General features: G+C 47.4%; 1 protein-coding gene across 1 annotated transcript in view; it reads right to left on the bottom strand.

The window, feature by feature from the left end:
- The window catches only part of Fam163a (family with sequence similarity 163 member A), a 12,775-nt gene extending 11,200 nt beyond the window's left edge, over nt 1-1,575 (bottom strand). Inside the window, exon 1 of the mRNA XM_021199273.2 lies at nt 1,481-1,575. The gene's annotated coding sequence lies outside the window, so the exon portion shown is untranslated. The remainder of the gene's footprint in view (nt 1-1,480) is intronic.
- Between the last annotated feature and the right edge of the window lie 8,839 nt (nt 1,576-10,414).

Consider the following 10,414-nt stretch of genomic DNA (forward strand, 5'->3'; position numbering starts at 1 on the left):
TCTCTCTCTCTCTCTCTCTCTCTCTCTGTATGTATACACAGCGTGTGTGTATATTGTTTGTTTGAAACAGGGTCTCACCATGTAGACCAGGGTGGTCTCAAACTCACAAAGATCTGCCTCCCTAGTGCTGGGATTAAAGCTATGTGCCATCATGCCTGGTACTTTTTGATTTTTTTGTTTTGTTTTGTTTTTGTTTTTAGAAACAGGACTCTTTGATATGTTTAAAGACCCTACCCAGCATGGTTATTATAAGGGGGGAGGGAGAAGGCGCAGGCATTTCTTGGCTGCTTAAATGTCCCCTAAAACATGTAAGGCATGTATAAAATGTGTGACATGGACTAAGCAGTCCCAGGCCATTTCCCTGAGGTCCTGGTACTAACATAACAGTACAATTTGAATCTAAATTCCCACACTTAGTGGTTCCTATTATTTCAGGAAGGGTCATTGTCTTTGTTGCAATTAGATGCAAATGACAATAAATCCTTACACCTAAATAGCAAGGCACAGTTTACCAGGTGCTTCCGTTTATATTCCCTCTTATGCTGGGCAGACTTAAAGATGGCTTCCAATAATCCCCACCCTTGGCGGTCAGGCCTTGCATACTGCACTTGCCTCTAAGAACCTGGAAAAGGCAGCAAAGATAATAGGATAACAGGCTAAAAAGAGAACAGGCAGGTTCAGGGTGCATGCTCCTTTGTCACGAGACGACTCTCTCCCTTTGCTGGCTTAGATGCACCGAGCTGCTATGTTGGGAGATTCATGTGACCTGAGATTGTAGGCAGATTGTGGCCAATTGCAAGCTGGAAGCTGGAAGCTGAAGCCCTTTGTCCATGGCTCAGAAGTAATGGAATCATCACATCATCCATTGCACACATGAGAAAAGAAGCAAGTCTGTTTCCCATCCACTCACTCAAGCTTTCAGATGGAACCACAATCCCAAACTTCATGATGCAGGCTCTCCACCAGTGCTGAAGCAGTGGCCTTAGCTCTGCATAGCAGCATTCCCGACTCACAGGAACTCTGAGATGTTCTGTGTGCACAGTTTCAAGCTGCTACACTTGTTTCATAGTGAAAAACAATTAATATACCTTCTTGCACCTTTCCAAAAAATAAAATAAAATCTCATAACACAGGCGGAGAGGCCAGACTTCTCAGAGATCTATCTCAATCACAGAGTAGCAGGTATCTGAGCCAGAATCTCCAGGCTATTGCTGGGGGCCCTCTGCCTCTTGAGTAGCTTCATAAGAAGGAGACCAAAGTTCCTGTGTTCCAACCCAGGTCCCCTCAGAGCTGGGCAGAACAACTCACTGGTGGCCAACCGGAAGAAAAAGTGTCCCCAAAGGAAAACCTCTCCATTGAAGAATTCTGAGGGCCTGTTCTCTGAGTCCAAGGCTGTTACTGCAGGCCCTCGGCACCCATCTTCCTACCTGGGAAATTTTCTGGGGGGGGGGGGAAGCTTTGGCCTGTGCCTTGTACTTACAGGAAACAGCTGGAGCAGCGGTGGCTCACTCATGCAGGCTGAACATGAGCAGATAGCAGCTGGGGAGGCGTCATGGCCAAGGGCATCATGGGTCCCTGCTGGAGAAGACAGGAGTGGGCAAGATTACTGGGATGTGGAGGTTGGTCAGACAAGCTAGAAGGTCTTCAGTTCTTAGAAGACCATCTTGAATTCCATCTTCTTTTAGCTCTGCTGTCCATAACCCTCCGTCCACTGCAGGAGCAGAATGCTGGGGCAAGAGGCTCAGTGGGGACAGGAATCCACCTACAACCTTTCAAACTCCACTCAGGTATGTGTACTGTGTATGGTGCTCAGCCTCTGCTCAGATGTCCTGAGAGGGGATCCAGTCACTAGTGACATCTATGGAACCAGCTACCACTGAGCATGCTCTGCTTTTCTAACCCCTGAAGCCGGAGCTCAGGGGTTGGTGCAGATCTAAGGCCAGCAGGACTTGGGAGCAGAGCTTGGGGAAAGTTGAAAAGAAGGCTGATGGTCACCCAGAGAGTGACCCTCTCCACACATCACCCTCCTCTTCCATCTGGGTCGTTCTTGCTCCTGACGCTGGAGATACCCCACTCAGGCTTGCTCTTCTTTTTTGGGGGTGGGGTGGGGGGTGGGGTTCGAGACAGGGTTTCTCTGTGTAGCTGTCCTGGAACTCACTCTGTAGACCAGGCTGGCCTCGAACTTAGAAATCCGCCTGCCTCTGCCTCCCAAGTGCTGGGATTAAAGGCGTGCGCCACCATGCCCGGTTTAGGCTTGCTCTTCTTAAGGACGTTCCTGCTCTTGGAACCATAAGGCAGGTATGAATGGGAACACATGACACAAAAGCAGTAGCGGGTCCCTTCTAAGGAGGCTCAAGATTCAGACTCTCTTTCACTAGCTAACTCCCTCCCTTGCTCTAATGCAGCCAGTGGTTATGTGGTAAGGCCTATTTGGCCAGACCTTTGTTAAGGTCCAAGTGGGAACTGGCCTTCTGGGCTCCTACTGAATGTGGAGTGAGATTTCAGAGCCTAGGCAGAGAAGTCAGAAGACCACAGAGTATTCAGGCAGGCCCCCTGTTCTGGCCACGTGCTGAATCGACAGTGGAGTCTGTCTTAGGATCCAGCCCCACGCGCCACACACAGATAAGGGGGAATCAGTAATTTGGTGCTGGGCTAGAGAGAAAATCTCTTTGGCAAAGCCATTGCTGAGCTGCCAGTGCCTCCTTCCCACCCACTAGCGAGAAGAGCTGTGACTGATCTAGTGCTCTACCCAATTGTTAGTGAAACAATCCCAATGGGCAGGTGGCCCCCAGTTACCCAGGGGCTAAGCAAAGAGTTACCAAGGGCCCCTGGAAGGGAGCTGGTGTATTTGACTGGATTAAAAGAACTTTGCAACAGCCCTCAAATGCACAAAGACAAGGGTCATACTTAAGCTCCTGTCAGTTTTCTAGCCAAGAAGACCGTACACTATCCTGGTAAGATAATGAAAATGAGAGCCATGGAGTCACAGGAACACACACACACACACACACACACACACACACACACACACTTATACGTCTACAATAAAAATAAAAGCAGTGGATACATTAAACAAGCATGCTGCATGGACTTTGCTCAAGAACAAGATCTTGAGACTCCTTTTAAAGTATAGTCAGTGGAGATAGCCCTCCAGCTCCCCTCTAATCAAAACAAAACATCACAACAGTCCCCGCACATCACACCTCAGTCCAATCCAGCTGCTTCTTATCTTATTTCCAAAAGATACTTGTTGGTGTTCCTATAGACTGTAGAGTGCCAGTCATAAGTCATAGTCAGCCTGCTCCCATGATGTTCAGTGTAGAAGTATTATTCATGGACATGCAAAGACTCTTAAGAGAGCTGCCCCCCCCCCATCTTATTTAACAGGGAGAAGCCAAGTTCAGAGAGGATGAGTAACTTGCTCGACCACACTGCAGGGTGGAGACAGATACACCTGGCGAGGCACTGGGTGTGGAGCACCCTGCCTCTGGTCCTGCTGTCTGTCCTTCCAGAAGGGCTATACAAATTTCACCAGGAGCTGAGGTGTCCCCGGGAGTGTACTTTCTCGAAGCAGATTTGTAGTAACAATCAACCAAGTAACAGGTTAAGAAGCAGAGACACCCCCCCCCCCAAACCAAACCTCCCAAAGCCACACCCACAGTGGGCGGAGTCTGTATTGTACCAGCCTTACATCTTGCCGCCCTTTGGGGAAGTGATACAGGAATGAAGGCCTTTGGGAGGTTTCGGTCTGGAGGAAGCAGGGGTGGGGTGGGAAGCCTGTAGGAAGGATGACCTTGCAGAGTCGGCGGCATCATCTGGTACCCACATCAAGGCTGGTTCTGGGTTGTTCTGTGCCCTTAGGGCCGAGTACATTAGTAGCCCTGAGGTGGGAATTCAGAGCGCATCAGCCTGGGAAGTGGAACATAGATGGGGAAGGACACTAAAAGCCACCCTCCATTAGACTAGAGATCTCTGCTCTCTCAAAGGGACCCCCTGCCATCAGTAACCCCAAAGGGTCACCTCATTCACTTCCTGGGTGACTAAAGATGCAGGAGGCAGGCTGCAGCTGGCACCCACGTATGTGATTAATGGCCTCTGTCCCTGCTCCACCCTGTTAGGAGCACAAATTAATTGAGTGGGGGCTAAGCACCAGCTGATGTCAATTTCTTCTGATGCAATTAAGCCTTCTCCAGTCATTTATTAACTGGTGAGATTGACACAGCAGGTTAGCAGCTGGAGGAGAGGGACTGTCGTTTCCTTGTAAACTGTCTAGGACAGCAAGCCTCAGGCCCCCCAAGGCAGGGTGGGGGTGGGGATGTGGGGTGGGGGTGGGGTGAAACAGAAGGGTCTGTTGTTTATGTGCCCACTGACAGGCCCTGACTCTCAGATGAGGGTCTGAAGAGTTCCTTTTGCCCCAGATAAGTAACCACAGGCTCCCAGAGATGTGTGCTGTTTGAAAAACAACGGCTGCAGATCATCAAGAAGCATCAAAGCCATGACATAAAAGGGGGTCTCCATCATGTCACCTTGGCCTTGGTGTGTCCTAAGACCCTGCAGGTCCTTGTGCCTGAGACATTCAGGCACAGCCCACAATAGGCAACTTAACAATAGCACTACAAGAAAAAGAACAGGGGGCAGGATCCATGATGATTCTAAATGCAGTGAAGGTTAACCATTATAACTCCACCCCTTGTCAACCAAACGCATAGTTTTAAATCCTAGGCCCCTAAAGCCTCATTTTCATCTCATAATGCAAATGAGTTTCACCCACCTTTAAAAGTTCTCACTGTTTAAAAGTTCAAAGTCACTTCTGAAACGCAAAGCTGTCTTGTTTTTATTTCTGCGAGCGTGTGCATGCGTGTACATAGGAGTGCATATGTGAGCCAGGAGGAGAGAGAGACAGGCGGAGGATAAGAGAAGACCTCCTGGGAGAACACACCTTAAGCCCAAAGAGCAAGATCAAACATGTCTAAAAGGCCTGTTCTCCTTGCAAACTGTCCGACAGCATCCACTGAGCTGCGCTCTTCACAGGGATGCTCTCCTACATCCCGCGGTGTGGCCTCCCTCTCTCTCCTGGCCAGCCTTCCTGACTTGATCACATCCCTCTGGGAACCTCCCTGCAGCAGTTATAAGATGGATAAGCCTCCCTTTCTGAACCTCGCCTAGTGTCCTTGCCTGTTAACTGTCAGCCCCCACATCAAGGGAGTCTTTTTAAAACGATACCCTTGTTTTAAATCAAAGTTTCACCTCCAATTCTTGACAGTTTGATGGTTTGAAAGAAATGGACCCCCAGAGGTTCTCCCATGTTTGGATGTTTGGTTCGCAGTTGACAGAGTTGCTTGGGACAGTCTTGCCCCTGTTATTGCTAGTTCTTTCTCTCTCTCTCTCTCTCTCTCTCTCTCTCTCTCTCTCTCTCTCTCTCTCAGGATGTAAGTGCTCAGCTACTGTCCAGGGCCATGTTTGATGCTGTGTTCCCATCATGATGATCATGGATGTTAACATTCTGAACTGTGAGCCCAGATTAAAAGTTCCTAAGTTATATCCCGGGGTCGGGGGAGGGGGGGAAAGATTGCATGTGTGAGTATGTGTGTGGAGGCCAGAGGTTGACATCAGGAGTCTTCCACCTTATTTTTTGAGGTTGGGTATCTGACTTGAACCCAGAGTTTGTCGGTTTGGCTGGTCTAGCTAGCTGCGTTGCTCCAGAGTCCCCCTCTCTACTTCCTAAGTGTTGGGATTACAGGCAAGCCCTTATGGCTACTTAGCATTTACACTGGTGCTGTAGCTACAAACTAAGGTCCTTATCCCCTCATGATAATCACATCACTCTCTGAACCATCTCCCTCATCTTAGGGCAATCTCTTAAGTGTGAGCCTCTATGCAGTTTTATATATTATATAATTGTCCTGGAACTCACTCTGTAGACCAGGCTGGCCTTGAACTCAGAAATCTGCCTGCCTCTGCCTCCCAGGTGCTGGGATTAAAGGCGTGCGCCACCACTGCCCGGCTTCTACTCTCTCTCTTTTTTTAATATTGAATTTTATTTACTTTTTTGTATATGCATGTGTGTGGGGTATGAATATGTGCGTGTGTGCGTGTGTGTGTGTGTGTGTGTGTGTGTTTGCACACACATGCCTTTGTGTGTGTGCAGGTGTGTGTATGTGTCCATGCACATGTGTCCTTATGTGTGTGTAAGCCTGAGGTGGACATGGGAGTCTCCTTCCACTGATGTGCACCTTACATATTGAGGCAAGGTCCCTCACAAACCCAGAACTCTCCATTTCAGTTGGTCTGGCAAGTTAGCTTGCCCCCCGGGGGGGGGGGGTTCCTTGCCTCTGTCTCTTGTGGGCTGAGGTGAGCCACCAAACCTCAGCAGCTGGTTCTCACATTTGCAAAGCAATTACTTCCCCTGTGGAGCCATCTTCCTCAGCCCTGGCTGTAACCTGTTTAATGGTAACAGTTGCTTTCATGCCTGCCTTGTCTGCGACTTTAATGTTATACTCACTCCTTTCCTTGTCAAATAGCACACTTCTCATGGATGGTTTCTAGCGACCATATGCATGCTGGGAATTGAACCTGGGTCCTCTGCAAGAACAGCAAATATTTTTAACCACCCAGTCATCTCTCCAGCCCTCGAGCACTTTTAAAATCAGTGAGACTAAGAAATTCCTCTGCTCTCAATTGAATCTCAATTTCCCCAGCGACAATGGTGCCACCTGCACTCAGTGTGGGCCTTTCTTCCTCTCTGGAGACACCTTCACAGTCATATCCAGAATTATGCTTTACTAATGAGCTGGTGTTAACAAGTCCAGTCTAAATTAACCATCACAGGGTTTGAACTTTTTAGCAGTGGGCAGAGCATCGGGATAGGAAATCAACTAAGAACAGCAGAGGCAAATTGGATGGATGTCAATGTAAGTCCAACCAATGCCGGTTTTGAAGAAGCCCCCATTTTGTGGGAGACCAGGGGCTAAACTCCAATTCCAGGAAGACAATCATGAAGTCCACCTGAGAAATCATCCTCTAACAACCCGCCCTGAGCAACGCCCAGGCTACAACAGAAGGATCACGGTACAGGAGATGACCCAAGACATCCTGCAGAGAAGATAACCCGACCATCCTGTGCGGCAGCTGGTTTTGTCCCTGTGTTTGGTTCCTGCAGATTATGCCAGGAATGCAGTTTTTAAAATATTAACTTGCTGACCATATGGAAATTCCCCAAGCTTGCTGTAACTACAATAAATAGCCTGCACCGCTAAACTCAGGGTTCTCATTCTAACCCACTGCAAAGGGGATCATGAGAGACCTTGCTTGTAATAAAGACCCTTATGTGTTTGCAGTGGAATTGGCTTCTCGGTGGTTTTAAGGGTTCCTGTAACTTGGGCATAACATCAAATGTACCTAACAGCTATCCATAGAACATGCCATCCAACCACTTCCAAATACACATTTTGTCATCAGTGCATGGGACATTCTCCATAAGTGATATCACAAGCTACAGGAAAAAAAAAATCTCAGAAAAATTTAAAAGTTACAATTCTATTAAATACCCTTTTCATGTCACCATAGAATAAAACTAGAAACAATTGGCAATGACACCAAAACACGAAAAAGGATGTATTTGGAAAAAAAAAAGAAAACAATGAATCAAAGAAGAAATCCAGGAACAAAATTTAAGATTTCTGAGGCAAGTGAAGATGGCAACATTATATTGAACTGTATCAACTATAGAATAAGCACATTGAAGAGGGATGCTCACAGCAATCAGTGGCCCCATCAAAAAGGTGGGAAGATATCAGGGGCTAGAGACATGGCTCAGTGGTTAAAGCACTTGCTGTTCTTGCAAAGGATTGTGGTTCGGTTCCCAGTACCCACATAGTGACTCAGAGCCATCCATAGGCACACATAGGTGCACATACACACATATAGGCAAAACATTCATCCACAGAAATATAGTCTTCAAAAAGATAGGAAGACATCGGGCTGGAGAGATGGCCCAGTGGTTACTGCACTTGCAGAGGACATGGGCTCTGTTCCTGGTCACATATGTGGTGGCTCACAGCCACCCATGCTTCTATTCTAGAGGATCCAACACCATATTCTAGCCTCCTGGGCATTGTGTGCATGCTCACAGGCACACACAATGCATAGGCATATACATTGGCAAGATACTCATACCCATAAACTATTTAAACTTAAAAAGACAGAAAGATATCAGATAAACGTTTTCTGTGTCTCAAGGGACTAGAAAAGCAAGAACAAATTCAACTGAAGATCTGTGGAAATAAAGCAGTCACAAAGACCGCAGCAGACATAGATGAAACAGAGACAAACACATACCAAGGTCAATGAAAGAAAGAGCTGGCTCTTAGAAAGGATAGAAGACAGACAAACCCTTAGCCACAAGCATGCTGACCTTCCCCCTTTTCTGCTTTTTGCTTACTAGTCCAGCTCCGTCTTCTGAACTGTGCAGATTTAGGGGAACAGGCAAGCCGGCAGGTATCCTGCCGTTTGGTTGCTGCAAGTTTGAGGGGTCTAAGAAAACAACTTGAGTATACTCTGCTCTGGCCCTTTAAATACCCCAGCAGTTAGGCAGTGCTCGAGGCTCTTAGACATCGGCCATTCTCTTACAGTACATGCTTGGATGGGGCTGCTCTTCACACGTGAGTGATACGGTCTATACTTGTGCTGATGAAATGACAGAGGCAAGCTCAAATCTGAGCCTCCATCCGTGTTACAGGGGCCATACTGATGGCAAAGACCAGCTTAGTACAGGCAGGAATTTGAGGCCAAAAGTGACCATGAAGAAAGTAGCCCTTGAGACTTTTTTTTTTTTTTGTAAATTGTCTTAAGAGAGCTTTGTAATTGTGATTTAGGCAAGTCCCGTCTAGATCTGCAATCAGCTCCTAGCTAATTATGCTGGAGGACAGGCATCTACACCAGTCTGTCCTTCCTCTTTGTCCTTAAGGCTGCTTGTTGTGATCATCCTGCGACTCCAGAAAGACCACACCAGGACAAACAATTCCACGAGAAGTTTGAGAGAGAAAAGGGCAAGGTGGCAGTGGAAAGAGAAGGGGAGGGGAGAAAGAGAGAGATCAGAGGGGTCTTCCTTTATATATGGATGATGATGTAGTCACAGGTAAAGGTGGGAGGTGAGCCAAGTGGATTCTGGGAATATGGTGGCAGTTGCCTTGGCAACAGGTGTGCCAGTTACACTGTCACCTATGTGATGTTACAGGTTTCAGAGGCCCTGATACCAACACTACTGATTGTGACCTTGATCTTTGTGCTTCTGACCTCTGCTCCCTTCGGCTTTCTGCTCAATTGCTTTTCTAGGTCCTCTTCTGAACTCTGCAGATTTGGGGAAGAAGGCCAATTGGGAGGCAGACACCTTGCTGTTTGAGTTGATATAAGTTAGAAGGGACTGCATAAGCAACTGGAATGTACTTAGAGCAGGGGTCTGTGCACAGTTATTTTTAGAAAATCCTGAGGGGACCACTCTGAGGAGACTTGGGGTAGCTACCAACTGAGCTAGCTAGTGGGAGGGGAGATTAGAAAAAGGGGGGCAGTTAGAAAGTAATTTTATGCATGATTTTATTTTTACGCGTATAGGCGTTTTCCCTGAATGACTGCCTGTATACCACATGCATACAGCACCCTAAGAAGCCAGGAGAAAGTACTAAATACCCAGGGACTGGACTTAGAGATCATTCTTGAATGAAAATGAGGGCATGACTGCTCCAAGGTACGGTTGAGGAGAAAGGTTTTATTTTAAATATGGGGAAAAGTTCAGCCAGAGGCATCTGGAAGAGTCCAGACTGAACTGGGCTATGAGAGGGGTGTGTGTGGGAAGAGTGAGAGAAGAGAAGGAGAGAGAGGGCAAGTAAACCAAAAGAGGAGCCATGGACCAAAAGGCCAAGAGGGGTGTGGTCAAAATGGCTGGGTTCTATAGGCAAAGAAGAAACTGGGGGAAGGGAAGGCGAGCTCAGCCCCTGGGCAGGACAGGGTTACAGGTTTAGGGTAGGGGGCGGGGTGAGAAGTGCTGGGAGGAGCCAAGGGCTTTCAGGGAAACTTGTCCCAGGTGTCTTTGGGACCTGACAGTTCTGATACACCACTGGGTGCCAGTAATTAAACTGGGCCCTCAGGACGCTGTTTTTCTTTGTTTTAATTATAAAGAACTATCAGCCGGGCGTGGTGGCGCACGCCTTCAATCCCAGCACTCAGAGGCAGGTGGATTTCTGAGTTCGAGGCCAGTCTGGTCTACAAAGTGAGTTCCAGGGCTATACAGAGAAACCCTGTCTCAAAAAACCAAAAAAAAAACCAAAAAAAAAAAAAAAAAAAAAAAAAAGAACTATCTTTCTAAAGAAAATTAACCGGTAGAAATTATTAGCAACTCTCAAAGACAGAAAGATACTAA

Source organism: Mus pahari, chromosome 5, assembly GCF_900095145.1.
Source record: "Mus pahari chromosome 5, PAHARI_EIJ_v1.1, whole genome shotgun sequence".
Taxonomy (NCBI): Eukaryota; Metazoa; Chordata; class Mammalia; order Rodentia; family Muridae; genus Mus; species Mus pahari.